The sequence below is a fragment of the Equus caballus genome, chromosome 3 (genome assembly GCF_041296265.1).
Source record: "Equus caballus isolate H_3958 breed thoroughbred chromosome 3, TB-T2T, whole genome shotgun sequence".
Lineage (NCBI taxonomy): Eukaryota > Metazoa > Chordata > Mammalia > Perissodactyla > Equidae > Equus > Equus caballus.
The window spans coordinates 58,719,419-58,742,380 of NC_091686.1; positions in this window are offsets into that span (position 1 = coordinate 58,719,419).

The following is a 22,962-nucleotide window of genomic DNA, read 5'->3' on the forward strand; positions in this document are numbered from 1 at the left end:
GAGACGTGGGCAAGGGCTGCCTTAGTCAGGCATCCCTTTATCCTGGTTGGTTTGGTTTAGTTCTGTGTATGTGTGGCGAGAATGTTTCTCCTAAGAGTCAGCATGGTGGGGAAGCTGAGGAAACACTCTACAGCTCAAGCAAAGGAGAGTACGAATCAATTCTCATTTTGGCTCAAAATTTTTATGGCATTAACTAGCCCCAAGCATCTGATTACCAGTCATTACAGCTAAAGGGGTCATGATTCAAAAACAAAAGGTAACAGCAAGTAACCTGCTGGACCACTGCTTTTATTTGTTTTTTTTTAGTTTTATTGAGATATAATTGACATGTAACATATAAGTTTAAGTTATATAACATAATGCTTTGATATATATATATTATGATATCACCACAATGTCTAGTTAACATCCATCACCACACATAGTCACAATATTTTTTCCTTGTGATGAGAACTTCTAAGATCTACTCTATTAGCAGCTTTCAAATATACAATACAGTATTGTTAATTAGTCTCCATGCTGTACATTACATCCCCAGATGTGTTCTACCTTTTGACCAGCTTCACCCATTTCCCCCACCCCCCACTTGACCTCTACTTTTAAAAATGCTTACAGGTAACAAAATGTCCATGTGGAAAACAAAATGAAAAAAAGGAGGATTTGTGTGTGTGTGTGTGTGTGTGTGTGTGTGTGTGGTAAAAGGAAGAGTAAAACTGCTCTTTCATTTTTGTTTTATAGTGCGTGTGTGTATGTTTCCTTTCCTAAAAAGGAAAAGTCAGTGAGGTTGGTGGGGATGTAGGGTGGAAGGCAAGGGCCCTGTATGCGTCTCTCAATGTCCCGGCAGCGTTCACAATTTGAGGTTCCCACTCAGTTATTCCCCCAGTCCCAAAGGTCCAAGCTCAGGTTCCTAACTGGTGATTAACCTTCTCTCTGGTTCACACTGAGAGGTTTCTGTCGTTTAAAGCTCTAGGCTTCTTCCCCAGAAGCTGTGGTTTACTGAGTGGCTTTCCAAGCATGTGAACACTTTATCCACTTTGCCTTTCTCTACTGGGAAACAGTGGGGAGAGGGGGAAACAAAAATGACTCATTATTCTCAGGAAAGATGTGCATTTCCTCATCGCTCAGTGCGCAGGCAGTTTGAACTGCAGGCCAGCTCTTCTTGGAAACACTGTACTAGGCAACAGAATCTGAGGGTGCCCTTGAAGCCTTTTGGAGCCTAATGGCATGTGCATGAGTATGTTATTAGACCAGGATCAACTTGGATAGATCCAACTGTCTTGTCCTTTAAGCTGGTCATTAGCCAACACACACACACACACACACACTCACACACACACACTCTCTGGAGAGGTGAAATTCCAGTTGGGAACTCCTAGCACTGAATAGCTTAAAGAGACAGTGACTCCTTTGTTAATCATTGACAATAGGATCCTGTAATAACAACTGAGGTAAGCGGTAGATTTCATCTATAAACTCCGTTTTAGGCTAATTTGAACAGCTTTCTCTGCACTAAATTTTCCCCCTCGTACCATACCCCCTCCTCAGTATGACTTTTTTAAAAAAGCCAGTTCCTCAGTACACTTCCTTTTTTGACAGGAAAATGTGCATTGTGTTCTGCAGCATTTAGACTGCAAGCTTCACAGAGAAAGACATTCTCCCTCATGTAGCCCTTTTTAAGTTCTGCAGAAAACACACACTACAAAGCCCTCATCTATTCGTGTAAAGCTTGACTGAGGAGTAGAGTAGAGTTGACGGTGTGAGGGGATGACAGAAGGGATGGGGTATTTTCCTGAGGTTTAGCCTTCAGCATTCCATCCATTGGCGTGGGGCTGTTCCACAAAACAGCAAGTTTATCTGACAGCCTCAGGTTGCTCTCCAGTCTTCCTCTTTGATCCAACAGATCATTCACCCCAAAGATGACATGTCTGGATACGCATCATTGTTTTTCCTGGCCAGAACCAGACATTTTCAGTGAATACTCCACTTGAAGGCTTTAAAAAGTAGAGCATAATGTCTCTGTGGTGTTTAATATCTACTGGGGCCTGGCCAGAACTCTGAAGTAGAGGCTTCATCCCGAGCTTCTATTTTAGTATATCCCTTCCTCAATCTAGGGGAAGAAGGAGTTTTTACTACATACATTAGGTGTAGGTGTATCTTGTTTTTATAGAGGAGCCTTACCACCTCTCTAATGTTATTGCCTATGTCTGTCTTGGCAAAGGAAAAGGAAATGTTGAAGTATAACTATCCTATATATTTGTTTATTGCACAAGAGACAGATATATCAAATTGAGGAAGAAAACCAGCACACCTCTATAATATGGTTTTATTTTTGGAGGTGCATAAACTGTGAAAAAACTAGCAATCATCAGTAAGTTGTTCGGGACAAATCTGCTTGTGTAGATCACAGAAAGGCAAGGCTGCTGAAAATCCATTAATTCAGTTATCACAGATGGTCTAACCACCTTCAAACAAGGCATCCGACGAGTTTTCCTGCCTCCAAACTGAGCCCCGTACATGGGTCTACAGTCAGCAGTCATTCCTCTGTTCATCATGGGCAGCTTTGCTCCTTGTGCTTGAGGCTGTGGCTCAGCCCTTGAAAAGAATTTTGTAAACCGTATTTTTCCTCTGGATTTTTCTTTTTTCCCTCTCTGTTTCATTTACTTGGTCTGTAGGGATTTGCCTAATTTTCTCCCAAATCCAAATGGTCTCATGTGAATGAGAGGGTCTGAGAAACCTCTTATCTTTGCCACAATCAGGAGATCACACAGTGGCGTTGTAGGACTGTGGAACCAGATTATCTGGTCTGAATCACAGCTCCACCACTGACGGGTTGTGTGATCTTGGTTGCATGACTCGACCTCTCTCTCTGCCTCTGTTTTCTCATCTGTAAAATGGAGACGATAATTGTATCTAATTCATGGTATTGTTGGGAGAACTGAATAGATATGAAGTTCTTAGGACAGTGCCTGGCACATAGTAGGCTATGGAAGTCTCAGCTATCACCATCATCATCATCATCCTGAAAGGTCCAGCCTCAGGTTGGTCCCAGCTCAGGATCTGCTGTCTTGTGTAAGATAACTATTCAACTGAGGAAAGCTTATGAAAAGTGAAAAGGGGAAGAGAAGTAGGAGCAAGGGATATTTTCGTTTATGTGAAACTTAAAGCCTAACTACCTGTGGTGGTTTCAAATATTTCCAAAAATTCTTTAACGTTCCTTCCTTTAAAAGATGGAGCCTGGGGCTGGCCCAGTGGCATAGTGGTTAAGTTCTTGTGCTCCGCTTTGGTGTCCCGGGGTTAGCGGGTTCGGATCACACCACTAGTCAAGACATGCTGTGGTGGCATCCCACGTACAAAAATTAGAGGAAGACTGGCACAGATGTTAGCTCAGGGACAACCTTCCGCAAGCAAAAAGAGGAAGATTGGCAACAGATGTTAGCTCAGGGCCAATCTTCCTCAACAACAACAACAAAAAAGGAGCCTAGTCCCCCTCTTCTTGTGGATGCATTTAGTGACTTAATGAATAGAGTGCAGCAGCAGAAGTGATGGTGTGTGATCAGGTCATAAAAGGCATTGTGACTCCCTCCTTGCTCTCTCTTGGGTCCCTCACTTGGGAAGTCAGCTGCCACGTTGGGAGGACACTCAAGCTGCACTATGGGGAAGTCCGTTTGGGGAGGAATTGAGGCCTCTGCCAACAATCAGTCCGAATTTGCAGGGAGTGTGAGTGAACTCTGAAAGCAGATCCTCCAGCCCCAGGCAAGCCTTCGCATGACTGCAGCCTTGGCCAACTTCTAGACTGCAGCCTTAGGAGAGGCCCTGAGGTAGAATCACCCACGCAGGCTCTCCAGGATTCCTCACCCACAGCAACTGTGTGAGATAACCAGTGTTTACTGTTTTAAACCAGGACATTTGAGGGTAATTTGTTACATAGCACAGATAACTAATACAGCATCTAACAGACCTATCTCTGTTCTCTGGATGGAGAGTAATGTATTGAAGGTGAAGACTTGAGGAAGGCATCGTTCGTGACTATTTAAAGTCATTTGAAAATGCCACCAGAATGACCCCACATGGTGTGAAAGCAGCACTGGATAAATTCATGAGGGTCAAAAAACTTGAACCCTAGTTCTGGCTTCTATTTCTTACTGGCAACTTGACCCGAGAAAAGTCACTTAACTTCTGTAAGCTTCTCTTTCTTCATCTATAAAATTATCTTCATAATAATTACTGCCCCACAAAGTTTTTGTGAAACTCAAAAGCAAAAGGGCTTTATCAAATATAAAGTAGCACACAGATGTAAGATGTGATGGTTGCATCCTACAACATGGATGTATAGTTTGGCTAAAAGTGTCATACTGCTGTTGCCCAGGAAGGAATCAGATATGGAAAGAACCTGGTTCTGGCTTTGCAGGCCAGTATTACTTATCTTCCCATAGACATGGCCACAGATGCACTTCCAACTTTACTCTGGCTGGTTGGATGCTGGGAAACTAGCGGGGGGGAAAGCTCAGGGAAAGGAAGAAAGGTACAATGGAGAGAAGGGACCCTGGGTTTCGAGTTAGGACTGAGGGTTTGAAATTGCTCCCTTTACCTTTCCTTTGAGAACTAGGGACATGACTGTTTCCAAGAGAGTCAAGGTGGCAAGAAGGCAGGAGAGAAAGGGGGTGAGTGATGGTGCTGAAGCTGCTGTTGGCTACGTGGGAGGAAGTAAGGAAGGGCAGCAAGCCCCCAGACAAACAAAGGAGGTCCCCTCCCCGCAAAGTCAGGAGAGCTGGCTCTTGATTAAGAGGAAAGCTCCTATAGACCTTGCTCCTTCCAGCGTAAGCTTGGGCATTACTTGCTGACTGCAGTTGGTGGGTAGAAGTTTCTTCTTCCCTGCCTGACTCCTCTACTCTTGCACACCCCTCACAATACAGCAGCAGAGAGAAATCAGCGCATCAGAGTAACACTAAGAACTGCAAAGCCACTTGAAGACTTGGGCTTCATTGCCTCTGCGTGAAGAAGCTGTCCTGGTGCCTGCCTAGGTATTCTGATAAAGGCAATTACCAAGAGAAGGGGGACTGCAGAGGCAAACAGGAAACCAGCACATTGTCATTCATCTCCATGAGACAGAGACTGACGCAGAAGTGGATGACTTCAAGGGATCTTGCTTTCAGCACACTTAGGTGACTGTCAGCCAGGACCCAGGCTCTACCTAGAAGGATCATGATGGTTCCCAGGTGCACAGCCTTCCTTCCTCCCTCCCTCCCTCATCTTATCCTTCCCCCTCCTTCCCTCTCATTTTCTTCTTCCTCTTCCTCCCCTCCCCCGACCCTTCTTCTCTCCTTCTTCTTTTCAGCATAGGGTTGTGTTATTTCCTCCAGCGGAAGAACATGCCTCAGAGAGACTTGAAAGGCCAGAGTGGGTGACAGCTTGGACAGAGCTGCAACTGTACTACCTTTTGGAAACTGAAATTCAGAACAGTCAGACTGCAAGGGCACAGGATCTTATGCTCCAGGGTTAATGTTGTATCCTCAAGACATTGCAGAGAGCAGGTATTCAGGGAACATTTCTTGAATGTGTGCATGCACACACACACACACACAAAACAAGGAAACCATAGGGAACTGCATTCTCTTGAAGGTTTTAAATAAAACGACAGACATTTAATGCAACCCTTTCCCTTCTCCCAGCCTAAAGGCAGAGAAATGATCCCCAAGCTCTCAGGAGTCTCTTCCAGCTCTGAGTATACATGTAAACACCTGATGAATTGCTGTGAAAGTAAGTGCGCACAGCTTCAGTAGCAAATGGGTGAATTCAATGTAGAGCTCTTCTTTGGGTAAAATGGAAGATCAAGTGAGGGTATTATAATACATTCATTTATCAGCTCACAACATAGTTACTTTAAAATAAAATCTTCAGCAGTAATCATCATTTGTAGTAATGTATGTGACTCTCCAAGGCACGTGGGTTATAATTATGCATAAAGCAATAAATAAGAGGAGGACTTATTGGCCATTGAAAATACTCTTTGCAGTTGAGATTCATGGCTCGCTGATCTCTTCAGAGAGTCTGCAATACCCAAGTTAGATTTCCAGCAATATTTTCTTTGGGACAAAAATTTGGGATGGTACAAATTAACACAGTGATCGCCCACATGTTTTACCTGGGGTTTCCTGCTGTTATAGGATTCTCCCTCTCTCTAAGACTTGGAAGTGTTTCTCTTGGCCATCCTCCATGTCTGCCTCCTGCTGCTCTCAGCACCTGAAAGGTCTGGATGCAGGCGGAGACCTCTGCATCTTCAGAGACCCCTTTGTGGTGAACCGGTTCTTGGAGGCTGTGCGTGGTCTCAGAAGCTGCAGCAGAACTGGCTGCAGGTAGCTGCTGGTGGGGGGTGAAGTCAACCTCCTCTTGACCAGTTGGCCAAGGTTAGTTAGGCTGTTTTCTTTAGCTCATTCCCTTTCCTTTCCCCTAGAACAGGGAATTCAGGAGCTCCTGGCCTTTGTATTCTTTTCCTACTTAGCCACTGTGTTGAAAGCCAACTGTCAGTGACTACTCTATTTCCAAGGGGAAGGTTTTAAAAATTTTTGTTTCCGGAGACAGGGTCATGAACAAATGTAGGGTCCAAGGAGGAGCAGGAACGAGTAAGTCCAGACCTCGGGTCTCTTAAAGAAAACTATATAATTAGCAATACCGGCCTCCTCCCCCAAAGGGACAGCATTCTTCCACCTGTAACGGCGTCATCGTTCAACTCCTTTTCGGAGCTTTTTATATTGCTGATTTACAGCAACAGCCGTTCCACTGTCCCCTGGCAGTCTGGGCAGCCTAGGAAAGCCCTGGGTGTGATGCCTTGGCGTCCTCGACATCGGGGCGTCCCTTACCAGGGAGTGGAGTCATGGTCCGCGTGTCTCAGTGTCACAGCTGAAGCCCGGGCTCTCTTATTTTACCTGGTCCTCTTTAGATGGGCAGAAAACACGCTTCCCTTTTAAGGAGCTGGCTCCAGGAGCCGTCTCTCACCGACGTTGGCACAAATGAGGCTCTCCCTAAACAGAGGCGCCTGTAAAAGAGCAGAGAATGAACGACTGGGCTTCCCCAGCGAGGAAAGGGCCGCCCCTGGCTCAGAGACTTCCTGGGCTGGGAAGGCTATTCCTGAGGGAAAAGTTTGGACTGTGCTCTGCGGTCCCGCCTAAGGGCAGGGGCTGAAGTAATCTCCCCAAGAGCTTGGAGAGGCTGTGCCTTGCCTGGGCCTCCCAGAACTTTCCGTTCAGGTGAGGACAGAGGGGACGCCCTGCAGGGCCTGAAGCCCGGGAGCTCTCGGAGGTCCGGTTAAAGAGGACCTGGAAGGAAAAGATGCGGAGTTTGGGCGGCCGAGGCTTCCTTTGAATCACACACAAAGGTCAGAAGGAGACAGTCGGGATTCATCTTGATTAAACGGGAAGGCAGTTTGAAAACGCTGTTGGCTCGCTGCCTTCTGTTTGCTCCGGCAGGTCTCCCGCTGGGGAGTGCCACACACGGGCTCAAGCCGGGTCCTCTCCCGGCTCTCTCATGCGCACAGTCTGCGTGCTCGAGTCCACGGCTCAAAGGCGACAAGACGGCAAGAGCGCGGCCTGGGGATTTCCTGGCGGCACCCGCTGCAGGCCGACGTGGGGACCGAGGCGGACGGAGGCCCCGGCTGCGGGAGCGTCTCGTTTGCTCACCGCCGCCCTGAGCCCCGAGCGGGCGCTGCGCGGACCCCTGCCGCGCACAGCCCACCTGCCCGGGCGGCGCGCCTCCCCGCGGGGCAACAGGCGCGGCACGTCCCGGATCCTTCCAGAAGACCCCCTAGAGCGGGAAAGGGCCCCTACGCCCGCTGCCTTCCGTGGTCCACCCCCCTTACTTTACAGAGCCCTCCTCCAGCGTCCTCCCCTTGAGACCCTCCCACGGTTTGGACTGAGCTAAAGCCCAGTCACTGGAGAGCAGGTTTCGGGGAACTTGTCTCCGCACACCATCGAACTCTCGCTACCACGTTTTCTGTCTTCTTTCGGGGATGACAAGGCCTGGGAAATTCGAGAGAGTTCGGAAGTAGGCACCGTGTTTCCCTCTCTGGTCCGGGTTCTGCCTTTTGGTAAACTCCTTACTGAACCCAGCCGAAGGAAGTGGGCTGGGATTCAGGGCACTGGTCGCCGCACCGGGCTCCAGTTCGCCTGTGCCTGGCGCGGGCTCCAGCCCCGGACGCTGGGCACACGCCGGGGTGCCTGTGGCTCCACTCGCCATTGCCACTCGTGCGCGGCCAGTCGGGCTCCCAGCCTGAGGCCCGCTTCCCGCCGAAACCACAGGGCCAGAGCAGTACCCCGCCCCCGCCGCCCCCGGGACCCCCGAGCCGGGTGGCACCATCTTCCCGCCTTCCCGGGGCCGCCCGCCTGCCCAGGCGCCCGACGGCGCGGCTTCGCAGACGAATGAAACCCAGGGCAGAGCGAGCGCAGTCCATTCCGCCTTCCTCCCCACCTCCCCGAGTTGGAGCCCCGCGTCGAGGCCGCACACTGAGCCTCGGAGGCCTGCGCAGCGGCCCACCGCGGCCTGGGCGCGCCCCCTGCAGACCGGGCGGGCTGCTCGGCGCTCTGGAGGCAGGCCGGGGCGGAGCCCATGAACGCAGGCGCGCCCCCTGCAAGCCGGGCAGGCTGCTCTGCGCTCCGGAGGCAGGCGGGGCGGTGCCCACGGAGGCGGGCGCGCCCCCTGCAGGCCGGGCGGGGCCTCCCAGGCCCCAGCGCGCCCAGAGCGCCGTCGCGTCGGCGTTCTCGGCTCGGCCCGGGGTCTGTTCGTGCCTCAGGCGTGCTCGGGCGCTGAGCCTTCGCCGCCGGCCGGCCCTGGGAAGGGGCTGCTCCTCGGGCCTCCTGAGCGGCGGAGCTGCAGCGCGGGGGCGGCGAGCGGGAGCGGTGCTGGGGTTTCGCGGTTCATAGACAGGGGCGGGCCCTCTTTCCGGGCTCCTGGGCCCCCAGAGCTGGGCGCGCTGCGGTCGGTGCCGCGGCGTCATTTTCTGCCTCTCTTGCTCGGTTAAGTTATCACGAGGAAACCGTAAAGGCAACCACAGCCGTGCCGGACCTCACCCTTTCAAAAGCTGTTAAATAGACATTTAGAGAAACATGTGCACACGTGTGTACATATATCACACACATACACCTGATTCTTCCCCTGCCCATCCTCCCCCATTCCTACCTCTCCCCCCTCCCCGGCAGCTCCCACCAGGTATGTTCTAGAACAGTTACAGGTTGCTAGCGCCATCCACCAGCTGTCCCGAACATCACTTAGAAGTCTCCGCGAGGGACGAAAACATCTGTTCGGGCAGAGGCTGGGAAGGTGAGGCGGCGGGGCGTCGCGCTGCGGGGTCGCACCACACCCCGGCGCGCCACCAGGGCATAGGGCCCCTGCCGCTCGCAAACGAGTTTCGAGATCGCAGACGCCCCGGGCCTAAGGGCGCGGGGAGGCCGCCGGCAGCGCGCGGGGAGGGCGTTCCGCGGTCTCCTGCGCCCTGCCGGACCCGCCCTGACCTTTGTTCTCTACTCACGCCCACTAGGCTCGGGCGGGGGCCTTTCCTCCGCCACTATCCTCGTCCGCTCGAGGTGAAGGTCGGCTCCCGCGTCGTCTCCCCGGGGCGCCCCGCCGGGTGCGGGTGGAAGGGCGCGGCGCGGTGGCGGCGCACTGCGGGCCGCGCTGCCCGAGTCCCCAGCTCGGAAACCCTGCGAGCCAGCGAGTTTGAGCAGCTTGTCCAAAGACAGAGAGGGAAGGCAGGGCTGCCTTCAGTTACAAATGAATTACATATTATTTTTATTCTTGTAGGTAGTGCATGCACATGGTGAAAAGAAATTCAAACAGGACAAAACGATGCGCATACAAACAGGTATTTGAATATATACGCTTGGGTGCCTTATCTAAGGAGTGTCTGAGCTCTTGGCTCTCTGGGCGCAGAGGGACCCTCATGTGTCCATGTGCGCACCGACCCAGGCAGACTGTTTCCTGACTCATCCACTTCCGCTGACAGTTTCTCATTTGGCGGTTTATCGTCGCCCCTGCTCAGCAGCAGTTCGCCGTACGGTACCGGGAGAGCGTTCGCTTTTCCGGCCGGGTTCTAGTTGAGCGTAGCCAGCCCTCTGTGACTTCCGAAGTGAGGGCTCCGGGAATCAAACGCTCATTATTGACTACCTTGATGGTTAATGTGGGTGGGAGCATATGGGGGAGGGGGCAGCTTCATTTTTCTTTTTCACTTCCCGATTCCATTCACGGTGAACGTTACTAATGGTTAATAAAATGTAGTTTGCGACCTTAATGTGGGGACAGAGCGGTCCCAATAAATGTCACAAGATGTAAGGCAAAAAAGTGCCCTGCAACTGTATGCGGGACTGTATTGCTCCCAGTTTTGGCTAAGGATGCACTGAAATAACCTGTTAACACACCCTGAAGTGCATCCCTATAATAACCTCCTCAATCATTTATTAAAAGTCGTGTCAAGCAGGCCCGTATAATTCATCTCTATGCAAATATATCAATGTCAGGCCATTAGTGTATTGCTCAGGTTTTTATTAAAGTGCATTCTTTTTAATTCAGCCCCGTAAAATACGAGCCCCATTGCTCAAGAATTATAGCAACTATTAGAGTAACATATGGGCAACATGCACTCAGAAAATAAAAACCAACAGATAAAGTGGCAGGGTCACATCGCAGGAGCAAACACTTAACAAAATGGCAGTGGGGTAATAGATTTTTCTTCCAGGGCCTTTGGCGAGAGGGTGTCATGGGCATCAACACCTCGGAAAAGGCAAGAGGTTCAAAGTTACTCTGCCCTGTCCCAACCCCAGAAGCAGCCCCAGATGGGCATCCTCGGAGTGAGTGAGGAGAGGCAAAGCTTCCCGAGCGCCTCTGTATGTGGCCTCCATCTTCCAGTTCGAGGATTTCAACACCCCGCAGGGAGAGATGTCAGTGTGGGGTTTATGGCTGAAACCATTCTCTCCCTCCCAATCTTTCTCTCTTCCCCCGCTTCCCGCCCTTCCCCTGTCACTTCTCAGTCCGTACAAACCGAACCCGGAGCCGCACACAGAGTACTTTCCGAGATGCTCTACCTTCCCTGTCGGAAGACTGAGTGAACGAGGCCCAGGAAGGCCTGGGGACTTGCTGGCAAATTTCTTTCTCTTGTGTAGAAGCCCGAGGAAAAACTTCTGTTGAAATCAATCCATGGCTACATCATAAGGACATCTTTTAGCTCGCAACTCAGAAGAAATGGACGTGCCCTCTGCCGGCTCCACCCCTTCCTCCCCATCTCCCTCTGGGGGCGTGGGCAGCGCTAGTTTCCCTGGTTAGAAAGCTTTGCTATAAATTTTGCTAAACTAGAGAAAGCTCTAGCCTGATCCCAGAGGGACTTCGCTGTTTTACATACTGAAGACAGAGAGTGGGCGGTGGGGTGCCCTGCATCCCTTCAGCCAACGCCCAGGTTTGAGGTGGGGGTAGGGGAAGGTAAAGGTTGAGGAAGAGAGAGAAAGAGGACCGATCTGAAACAGCAGCTGACAAATCCACTGAAGAAGTCAGCAGCATCAAATTCAGTTTTTTATTTTTAATTGCCATTAGAACAGTCAATTTCTAGAGACCTAAAAATAAACCTCAAATGCAAAGCACAACACAGCCCTTGCAGAAAAATGGAGAGAAAAGGCAAAAAAACCCTCCTAAGAACAATCTCCCAGATTTAATGAGAGAGTCGCCCACATCCTCATCACCCCAGCATGGTAATTGAGCAGATCTATTAACTTGTTACACTAGATTTGTTTAAAGAGACTATTACACAGTCATTTAATCAATTTGTTACACTGGAGGTCCTGACTTATGAGACACTTGCCTTATGATTCCTTAATGACTGAATTAATTTGTTTTAATAAAACCAACATTGTGTACAAGTACATTTCTAGAAATGTAATTTTGGAGACAGAACAGTCCAATGCTTCATCTGATTAGGTCCTTTCTATGGTTTATCAAAGTCTGTAGTTTCTGACATAGCTGCTTGTATGGAGTATTTTTCTTTTTTATAGCGCCATTAATTTAATATGGATCATTAGTTCTTTATACACATGCATGTTCTGACAAATGTACCCAATGAATAATGCAGCTAATGTGCTTAGGCCCAAATGCATCACATCATAAACAGAGACCTCTGGAAAAATATCAACAATGAAATAAAACACCACCTCTAGTCACCGTGGTCATCAGCAGGGTAGCATTTCGAATTATGCTTAAGTCTTGTTTTGCAGAGCAAGACGTGTTTGGCCCCAGGATTCTATCAACATAACCAACTGGGTCTAACTATGGAGTGAACACAAATAGATTTATGGTGAATTAAGGTTGTCTTGAGAGCAGATGTGGGACAAGAAAATCGGTTTTGCTCTTGATGGAAACTGACGTGTGCAGAATAAAATGTAAATAAACAGAAAGTCCCCAAGAAAAGGGACTTGATGTTATTGATTATGTAAAATAATTAGGACATTACAAATGATAATGCACTACAAATAGTTGGCATTTATGGCTAGATTTTTTGCAGGAAGAAATGATTTGGGCTCTGAAACACCACTTGAAAGATGGGGTATGATCTAAGGGGCAATAAAAAATTAATCATGGAGGGACAGGAATGATCAGTTTGTAACCGATAACTGATATAAATGATAACTGAATGAGCCTGCTGCAGTGGGAAACATTTGAGGTTAGAGAAATATAAGGCGAGTGATGGCCCTACATGATCACTCGAGGCATAAAGTGCTCCTGCATAATGTGGGTAGCTATGCACAGAAGCCAAATATTGACTAAATAGCTTAACAATTATTACAGGGAAGAGGGAGAAGCTGGATATGTTTCCAATGAGGAGATGCTTTACAAATCTTTCTTAACAATGCTGGACAGGCAGCCGTTTGAACTTGATTTCATTTGGAAAAAGACTCTAGACTCCCTACATATTAACAGTATATTTGAATGCTTTCATGCCCTCCTTTTGGTGTCCTTTTGAAACGGAAATGGACATTAAGTTGATGAATGGAATTTGTAAATAAAAAGATATGACTACTTCTGCTGTATCAAGAGTAATTATGATTATTACATACCGATGAAACTCAGCTTAGAGTTATATGAGTAGAAAGAAATCTGTTCTATGAATAGTCTGGAAAAAAAGAAAACCCACCAAGATTTCAATCGGAGATACAAAAATCAGACACGGTTGTATTTTCAGATTTTGGTTAAACAATGTACTGTTATTCATGGTTTTCCCAACGTGGGTCTGTGGATAAAATAGTTTATTTTTGAGTCGTTCTCCATAAAGTTTGTGCATAATGTGGAAGATGCCACTGGAGTTTTGTTTTTTGAAGCATAAATGCTGGTAAAACAAGAAAGAGTTTTAGAAATCATACAGTTCTACAGTTCTGACATTTTTCACAAGCTCCATTTATCTTTTTCCTTTCACTATAGCTCAGTGAGTTCTCTGCCTGAGACAGGAATGTTTATGATGATAAATCAGTGTTGTTTAATTAGATTCATCTTTACTTCATTTTAATCTTAGCTGGAAATGTATTTCTTTAGTTTATAAAAATGAATAATTTAATCACTTCCTGGTATAAAATAAGTGGCATGAGACCAAAAATCACTGTTGGATCCTTTTTGGAATTTTTTGATTTATTCTAAATTCCTTACGTAATCACTTACCTTCTTGCTTTGACAAGTGAATTTTATACATTTCTCCATATTTGTAAGCAGCTAATGCAAAATACATTTGCTATTTATTACAAAGTAAATGAATTTGCCCTTTTGCCCTTTTCACCAGATGCTATTTCTGACCATCCCAAAAAGCCTGTTTAAAGTCAACAACATGGAGCATTTGAGGTCACAAGACCAACTGAAGGTCATTTTAATACTGGCAAAAGGTTAATTAGATCACTGCATTAAAACAGGAAAAGACTTTTACTCAACTTCATCCAAATAAGCGTAGACAAGCTTACCTTATCTTTTAAAGTTTCCGTAGAGATTCTAGCTCATTTCTTAGAATGGTAAAAATAACTTTTTGTAAATATAATTTTTAAGTTTTCCTTTCTCAAATTTTAGTAATAGTTGTCATTAATTGGGTTCTTACTATGTACCAGGCACTAAGTAATATACTTTACACATCTTCACATGCTGTACGTCATCTCATGTAATCCTCTCAATAACCCTGTGAAGTAGATTATTATTGTTATTATGATCCCCATTGTACAGATGAGGATACTGAGGCTCAGAGAGGTTACTTACTTGACCAAGATTAACAGAGGTGTTAATCTGGATTCAAACTCAGCCTCTAAACTTAACTGCTGCCTTCATGAAACACATATTACCCATAATTTTTAAACTTCAGACTCTTTCTTAATTTGCAGCTGTTGTTTTTCATATAATTTAAGATGATAGAAGGAGAGGGCCTAAAAAATATGTATAGCTGCTCTGGTTCTAAGAACAATGAAGTTTTGTACTTATGTCACATAACGCTGTAATAAACAATTATTGAGGAAGATGATAAATCAGTGTTGTTTAATTAAAACTGCCCCATAGTGTGTATAACAGTAAACACCACCAGATGTAAATGGCCTGCCTGGTCTCCACAGTTAGGAGCTCTTTTTGGCAACTGAGTGAGATGTCAGAGTAGATGACAGGATGCCTTTGAGAGCCCTGGAAAAGTACTTCACTATACAATTCCTTATGGCTCCTGAAGGAAAGATTTGCACTCTCCAAGGGGTGGTTCTTTATAGGACTCTGTCACTCCTAGAGAGAAACTTCTTTCCTAGTAAACTGACTGGTAGACTGTTAATTACATTGTCTTAGCTCATGTGGGTGCCCTCCAAACAAAAACCCTGTTAACGCTCACTTTCAAGGTGATTTAAAAGTAGTTCGAAATTTTCAGATAAGCATCCTACTTCAGAGGTACTTTTCCTGGTGCCTGGGAGGATCCGTTATTCGGACTCCAGCCTCAGCACTGCACTGTTTTCTGTTTGTTCCTCTGGTTATCAACCGGCTTTCCCCATGTAGGCTGGACTGAACGATTTGGAGGGAAAAATACACTTCTGCTCCAGTGTTTTTTCACTCAGATTATCTTTCAGCCTGGCCTCTGAAATGCAATTTTCTGGCACAGTTACAGGTCACAGTTTTCAGGGGGAATCGTCTCATAAGCTTATATTTAGAATTAATTAGAAATGTATTTAGAAAATAGAAATATTTCTCTTTTCAAGATGCTCAACATTCATATACACTGTGGAGGATTTTTCAGTGGAATGAGTCTGGGCTCAGAGAGCAATAGAAGTTCCCTGTTATGCCCTCCACACCGCCTTATCCTTTGAGCGCCTGTGAAGTTGGACGCCCTCTGGGGCAGGTTTAAAAATAAAGAATACTTAAGAGGAGACAAGCAAGGTTAGTCAGACAAACAACTTAATTTCAGGGCCCAGCGTGGAATTCTCTTTTTTCCTTTATGAAGGACAAAATTAAGATAATATAATGAATATACCCCTCACTTAGATTCTGGAATTATCATGGTTTCTAACTTGGAATTTAATTCTCATGTATTAAAAATGATAAAACCTAAAAGCTGCTCTAAAGGCTGCCATATAAGATTTGTTGTCTCCTAGTTACCATTGACTAAAGATTTCAACTCCAGCCTGATAGACCGCAGAGGCAGCAAATCCTATTTCCAAATTCCAAGTGTTCAGAGGCAATTTAAGTGGTTCTTGGCCAATACTTTTCAGCTCTTGGTCACTGTTGGCAGACTGGATGCCCTTGGTTAGATGAGTTCTAAGACAAGATGCTCCAACTGTGACATCCGGCCGTAAACTTACAAGGCAGAACTTGCCCCTAAGAGTGGATCTGGATTCCCTTCTTAGGTTTTCTCCTGGTTCTACTTTGGGATCTACGCCTACTCTTTTGCCTTTCCTATGGGGCTCTTACAAACGCATCATCTCCCACCCTACAATCTTCAGGCTGTACCAAGCCTCTAGATTGCACGTGAAAATGTAACACTGGGCTTCATGACTAATGGCATAACTAAATTAATGTGTCTACAATAATGCTCGGCACGAAGTAAGGGCACAATAATTGGTAGCTATTATTATTTTTGGTTATTATTACTATGGCTATTGCTGTTACTGTTTTTTTCCAGCTTTATTGAGATATAGTTGACACAATATTGTGTAAATTGAAGGTGTACAGTGTGATGATTTCATATACATGTATATTGTGAAATGATTACTGCAATAAGATTAGTTAACACGTCCTTCACCTCTCATAATTACCATTTTGTTGTTATTGTTATGGTAAGAACATTTAAGATTTTCTCTCTTAGCAACTTTCAAGTATACAATGCAATACTGTTAACTACAGTCGCTGTGCTGTACCTTAGATCCCCAGAGCTTATTTATCTTATAAGTGGAAGTTTGTACCCTTTCACCAACATCTCCCCATTTCCCCCCTCCCCTGGCAACCACCAGTCTACTCTTTGTTTCTATGAGGATGGCTTTTTTAGATTCCACATATAAGCGAGATCATACAGTATTTGTCTTTCTCTCATTGACTTATTTCGGTTAGCATATTGCCCTCAAGGTCCATCCATGTTGTTGCAAATGACAGGATTTCCTTCATTTTTATGACTGAATAATATTTCATTATATATGTCACATTTTCTTTTCCATTCATTCGTTGATGGACGCTTAGGTTCTTTCCATGTCTTGGCTATCGTAAATAATGCCTCAGTGAACATGGGGGTGCAGATATTTCTTCAAGATCCTAATTTCATTTCCTCTAGCTATATACTCAGAAGTGGAATTGCTGGATCATAAGGTAGTTCTGTTTTCAGTTTTTGAGGAACCTCCATACTGTTTTCCATAGTAGCTGTACCAGTTTACATTCCCACTAACAGTGCACGAGGGTCCCCTTTTCTCCATATCCTTGCTAACATTTGTTATCTCTTGTGTTTTTTATGAGAGCCATTCTAACAGGTGTGAGGTAATATCTCATTATGTTTTTGATTTGCATTTCCCTGATGATTAGCAATGTTGAGCACCTTTTCATATACCTGTCGGCCATTTGTATGTCTTCTTTGGAAAAATGTCTGTTCAGATCCTCTGCCCATTTTTTAATTGGGTTATTTGTATTTTTGCTATTGAGTTGTATGGCTTTGCTGTTATTGTTAATGAGGCCAGGTTGTAATAAGAACAGTGGTCATAATGATCTTAAATCAACTTTGACTCTTGGGAATGACTTCTGAATTCTGAAGCGCCTTGCTCTGAGTACAATGCAACGGCTGACATTTTATTTTTGGTACTCCACAGAAGCAAGAGTCAGTTTGAAGACAGGTCTCCCCCGCCCTACTCCTTTTATAGGATAGCAATAAACACGGCTGTATCTCATTAAATTTAATGAGTCTTCATAAAATAACCATTACATTCTGAAGGTAATGAAAGAATAGCTTTGATGGTTAGTAAATAAACTACCAAGGGAAGTTTCATCACATTCTAGGGCTGCATGGGGTGCAGGTGACATCAGGAAGGGCTGTAGCATTTTTGTGGTAAGACCAAGCCAGGGTGTGCCCAGCTTCACTGTATGAAAGCCTGTGGAACAACAATCTTCGTTTTGGCCGGGGTGTTCCCAGCTTGGTTGTGAGATGTGATTAAATTGACTGGCTTAAAAATCTGCTAAAAGATTTTATGTATATCGTGTCACTGATATTGAATTTGAATATTATCATAGTAGGTTAGACTAAATAATTTATCTTATAAACATAGAGGTAGAGCAGATTGAATAGAGTATGCAAATTTATGTAAATAACCCTACAAATTCAGACTCTTCTGATCCAAGAGCCCTGGTACTTTATAAACAGAGCTGTAACATTGTAAATCAGGAGTTATTAACCTGTGGTCCATGGCCCAGTAGGGTCCTGAATTTATATGCAAAATTGCATGCGTGTGTATTTTTCTAGAGAGAGGGTCCATAGCTTTCATTACATTCTCAAAGGAGTTCACCAACAAAAGAGTGTAAGAACCGTGACATAGTATAAATATTCTAGATGGTCATATTAAATCAAATCGCATTTACACTCTCTGTCTTTCAGAAAGTGTTACTTAATTAGAATAAAAATCTGCTTGTTTATGATCCAGCTAGAACTAAAAGTTCTTGACTTTTTAATGAAATCCTTTAGTTTCCTTTCTAGATACATAAATTTAAAAAATCCTACTTTCATATACCTGAGTTTTTCTATGTTGCTGTCTATCCCAGAATACTCTTTCGCTTACAGTAGTTTTTTTAGTTTTAATTTTCAATCTTTATTTCTTGAAGTCATTTTTGATACCAGGCCACTGAAGTCTTTGGTCAAATGAAATGGGTCTGAAAAGAGACTAAAAAGGAACAAAGAAAAATGAATCTTTATATAAGTGATCCCTTCTGGTCCAAATATTTTTTCTAATGTCTTTTTATCTAGATTATACGCTTCCTGAATTAATCTAGTAATTACCCAAATATTTCAGATTGACAACTGTAGCAGGCACACTTACATCCCTAGATTATCCCCGGGAGATGTATAGAAGAACATAGATAAGATAGTTTTCCAGCTATGCAAAATGAGATCCAAGGAAATGTGGAGATGTGTCTGTGGCCGCAGAGACCAGGTCTCCATAGGCAAAGCAAAGGCAGAGAGTCAGAATTTTAGAGCTGGAAGGGATTTTTCACATTACTGAGTCGTTTGAGCTGGAACTCAAGTCTCCTAAATCCCAACCTAGAGCTGATTTCTGACACTGTAACACCAAAAGCCATTAGGTATGTGTTTGGGGTCAAAGTAAGCACAGAACTCACAATGCATGCCAACTCAAAGATGATTTCGTATTTGGCTGTTTCCTTTTTTCCCTCTGTGTGTGTGATATGTGTGTGTGTGTACTCATATACATGTACATACACATACACACACAAATATAAGTACTCAGAAGCCCAAATGTGTAAAGTGCTACTTATTTACTGTTAGAGTGGATTATTTCATTTTCTTGCATCCCAACAAACTTCTTTATAAGCAAAATCATCTTCTTTGTTTAATAGTACCTAATTTCCCTCAAAATGAAGGCATTCTGGGTCAGGGAGACTCTGAGTTGGTGACAGTTTTTTTTGTTTGTTTTGAAAATCATAAACTGAGTGGACACACCAGAAGGACAGAAGATCTATATAAATAGCCTTACAATTTCATCATTTGGGGATATATTATTATAGCCCAAAATATTATTATTAATAATATTTTTAATTAATAATATAATATATAATAATTATTATATTAATATAATATTATTAATATTAACGTCATAAATAAGTGGATGCCTAGCCTCAGACTGACGGATGGATGGCATTACTTGAGATAATGTGTACGAAAGTATTTAGTGGCTACATATCTCTTAACAAACTTAAGGTCATTACTCACTAAACTGGAAAGGTATTTCTTCTCTCTTGATTAAACAGATGTGACAGAAACCCTGGTATCTTTTCTTCTTATGTGCCTGTGGAACACAGTGAGAAGATCAGCAGCGTCCTCTCAGTTTATGGAACCTGCAGCCTCCTCGTCCCTTAGGGATCAGAGAGGATTCCAAATCCTTGAGCCTACGGATTTTTATTCCCCATATTTTCTTTCACTTCTTGTAACTCTTAATGAGAACATCCATTGGGAAGTTGGAGGCCAAGCATAATTTCTGGTCTTTCAGGGGAATCGGCTCAGCTGAATGATCGAATTAGGCACTCTGGACACCATTTGGAAAAAATGCTCACACGCCTCTTTGTGCCTCGGGCTGCTTAATGAAGCTGGGGAAGGCTTTTCAGTTAATCTGTAATCTTTTGGCCTCGTACGGTTCCCTACCTGTTGAAGAGCTCACTACCTTAAAACAATGCATTCTTGAACTCTTAAATAGGCTTGAATCTGTGGGACAGTTCCAGAGTCTCAGGACATAACTTGACTATTATATTAGTAATCGAAATATAAACATAAGAATAGATTTTTTGGAGACCTTCTGCTCTCAGAATGCTAACTAACAATCAAAGAAAAGTGCTAAATACTTTCAAAGGAGATTCCTGCCTTGCCAATAAGTTTTTTCCCCCAGTATTTCCATTTTTTATGTCTTTTCTATCTTTGGAAGTAGGCACAGAGATGTGAACCCATTCACAAATATAGACTCACATTAGCACCAGAAAACAGAAACATGGAAAACAGTGAATGACCTTAATATTGAACTATTGTGTGTGTGTGCTGCAAACTATTACTTACATACAAAATAATTGTCATTATTTTATTGTAGCATGGTTGTAATTTTTGTTGCATTATAAAATCGCAGATCCAATTTTTTTTTCTACTACCACAGCAGTTTCTGAAGACATGTAAACTCATAGTGTTATTACTCTCTAATCTAGTTGAGGTGATGAAATAGTGCCAAAACTCTCATTGCAATTTCATTAGCATATTCATGAGTCGCACTTTTGCAGTGTTGCAGAAACAACACAAATTGGTTTGTGGATTGTGAACTCCCCCTTCTTCTCCTCTCCAGAAGCACAGACTGTGGATTAGCAAATCAAGTTGGCCCACAAACTTCTGAACACTGAATTGCATAAGTTTTCTGCTCAGCTGTTTATTTCCATATTTTATGTTTCCTCTGTTATTGAGTGCCATATGAATGGACATACCGTTCAATAGAAGAGCAAGAACTGGGGCTCAAATGGCCTGGAAAAATGAAAGTTCTGGAAAAGCCAGACTACATTGCCCTGCTGGAAGAGAACCGTTCTTTCTTTCCTTCTTTTTTCTTTTTTTTTGGTTGATTTTTTTTTTTTTAAAGATTTTATTTTTTCCTTTTTCTCCCCCAAGCCCCCCGGTACATAGTTGTGTATTCTTCGTTGTGGATTCTTCTAGTTGTGGCACGTGGGATGCTGCCTCAGCGTGGTCTGATGAGCAGTGCCATGTCCGCGCCCAGGATTCGAACCGATGAAACACTGGGCCGCCTGCAGCGGAGCGCGCGAACTTAACCACTCGGCCACGGGGCCAGCCCCTTTTTTGGTTGATTTTTGGGTGAGAGTTAAGAGTGCCTTTGCAGTTTGACTGAAACTGGCTTGAAGTTCACCAAACCAGTCTTCTTCCTACTCAGCACACAGCTAGACCACATTTTGCAGCCTCCTGTGCATTTAGATGTGACCATAGTACTGAGTTCAGGCCAATGGAATGTGGGTGGAAGTGATGCAGGTCAACTCTAGGCCTGCCCAGAACACTTTCTCTGTGATGTTCCGCTCTCCCTCTTGCTCCATTTACTGGCTGGATGTTTACCCTTAGGGCAACTTTGGCAGCTAATAACTGAAAATATCAGAGCCTTCATCAGCCTGGGTCCCTGAAGGACTGCGTGGAGTTCCTGTTCTCCAGTCCTCCCTGAACCTTAGATGAGAAATAAGCGTCCTTTGTGATAATCCACTGTGATTTCAGATTTTACCTGTTAGAGCAGCTAGCATTATCTGAACTAATTCAATGGTATCTTTATTATCCAGATTTTGTGTTGTGTAATAAACTTGGTTGCTATTATTTAAATTTTTATGTGACATGAGAAATGGAACTTTGAGAATTAGAACACGGGGTTCATTCCTGCTGTTTGTTGTATTTTATTGTTAAGGTTATGTCTTTTGGCTTTTTTGTGACCCATTTTTACCAATCACATGCCCTGATATTATACAATTATACAATAAATTTATAATAAATAATTATAAATAATAATAAATATTATACAATTAAATAAACCCAGTTCTTCAATCCCTCATAGTAAACTAAGAGTTGAGGGAAATATTTGTGACCATGTTCGAGTACTAGAGAGAACACTGGATCTCACCTATTAGTTAACTAGAAAACTAGAAGTCAACTTTGCTCAGCACGCGACATATTTCAGAAGTTAAACAGTGGGAATATTGGTAATTTTTAAAGCTTGTGTGGCACAGTTGGCTTTTTAAAACACTTCCCCATAATAATGGACGGTATCATATGTGTTTGCTCAGTTCTTTGAAAGATTTAGATAAGAGGTTTTTCTGGAGGTGAAACATGCATTTTTAAATGAAAAATGTCACAGTAATGACAACAACAAAATCACACACTGTTAACGTCTTGAAAAATGTATCTTACTCCTAACCTTCGTGGGAAGCCAGGGAAAGTTACTTAAGGTGGCCAGCTCCTCTTTGCTAACGCTGGTTTTGATCTATATGTTATGTTGCTGTGATACTTTCAAAAATGCGAAACCATCCAGGCTTCATGAGGGCAATCAAAGATGAGGGATACCGAAGCACAATGAGAAAATTATTATTGAAACTACAAGAGCAGATGATCAGGGTAAGGGTTGATACTGATGCACAAAAGACCACTAAGTTTGGACTTTTTCTAGCGTATCTGAGAGACTGTGTAGAAATCAGGATGAAGTTTAAATATGTTATGAAATCTCTTTGGTATCTCTTACCCCAGCCAAGAATCCATTACATTCAGAGCTCAGAGCTTTTTTGAAGAGATGATAGGCAATGTATGCAGTAGCCCGTGTTTATCTACGTTTGAATTATAAATATGTTTCATTTAATTTTTCTGTGGAAAGATTGCTGTGGCCGCACATTGTTCACATGAGATAATGCAACATAACTGATTTAACTAGAGACTGTTTTCTTGGCTTGCAATCTCTGTGTATTGGAGGGATTGCTTTTTCCGTGGGAAAATACTACCAGTGGGTAAAACACGATTTAAGAGACAACTGCAGAATACATTCCCTTTGCTTTTTTTCAGGCTTCAATCCGTTGCTCAATTGAAGTATGGAAATACTGCTTGTCAAAGACTTTTTGACACATGAATTTTACAGCAAAATATCAGCGCACCTACTGCTTGGATTTCTAACTCATTCTTCGTAGAATCTACAGCTGATCCAATCTACTGCTGCCAACATGGTTTGTGGA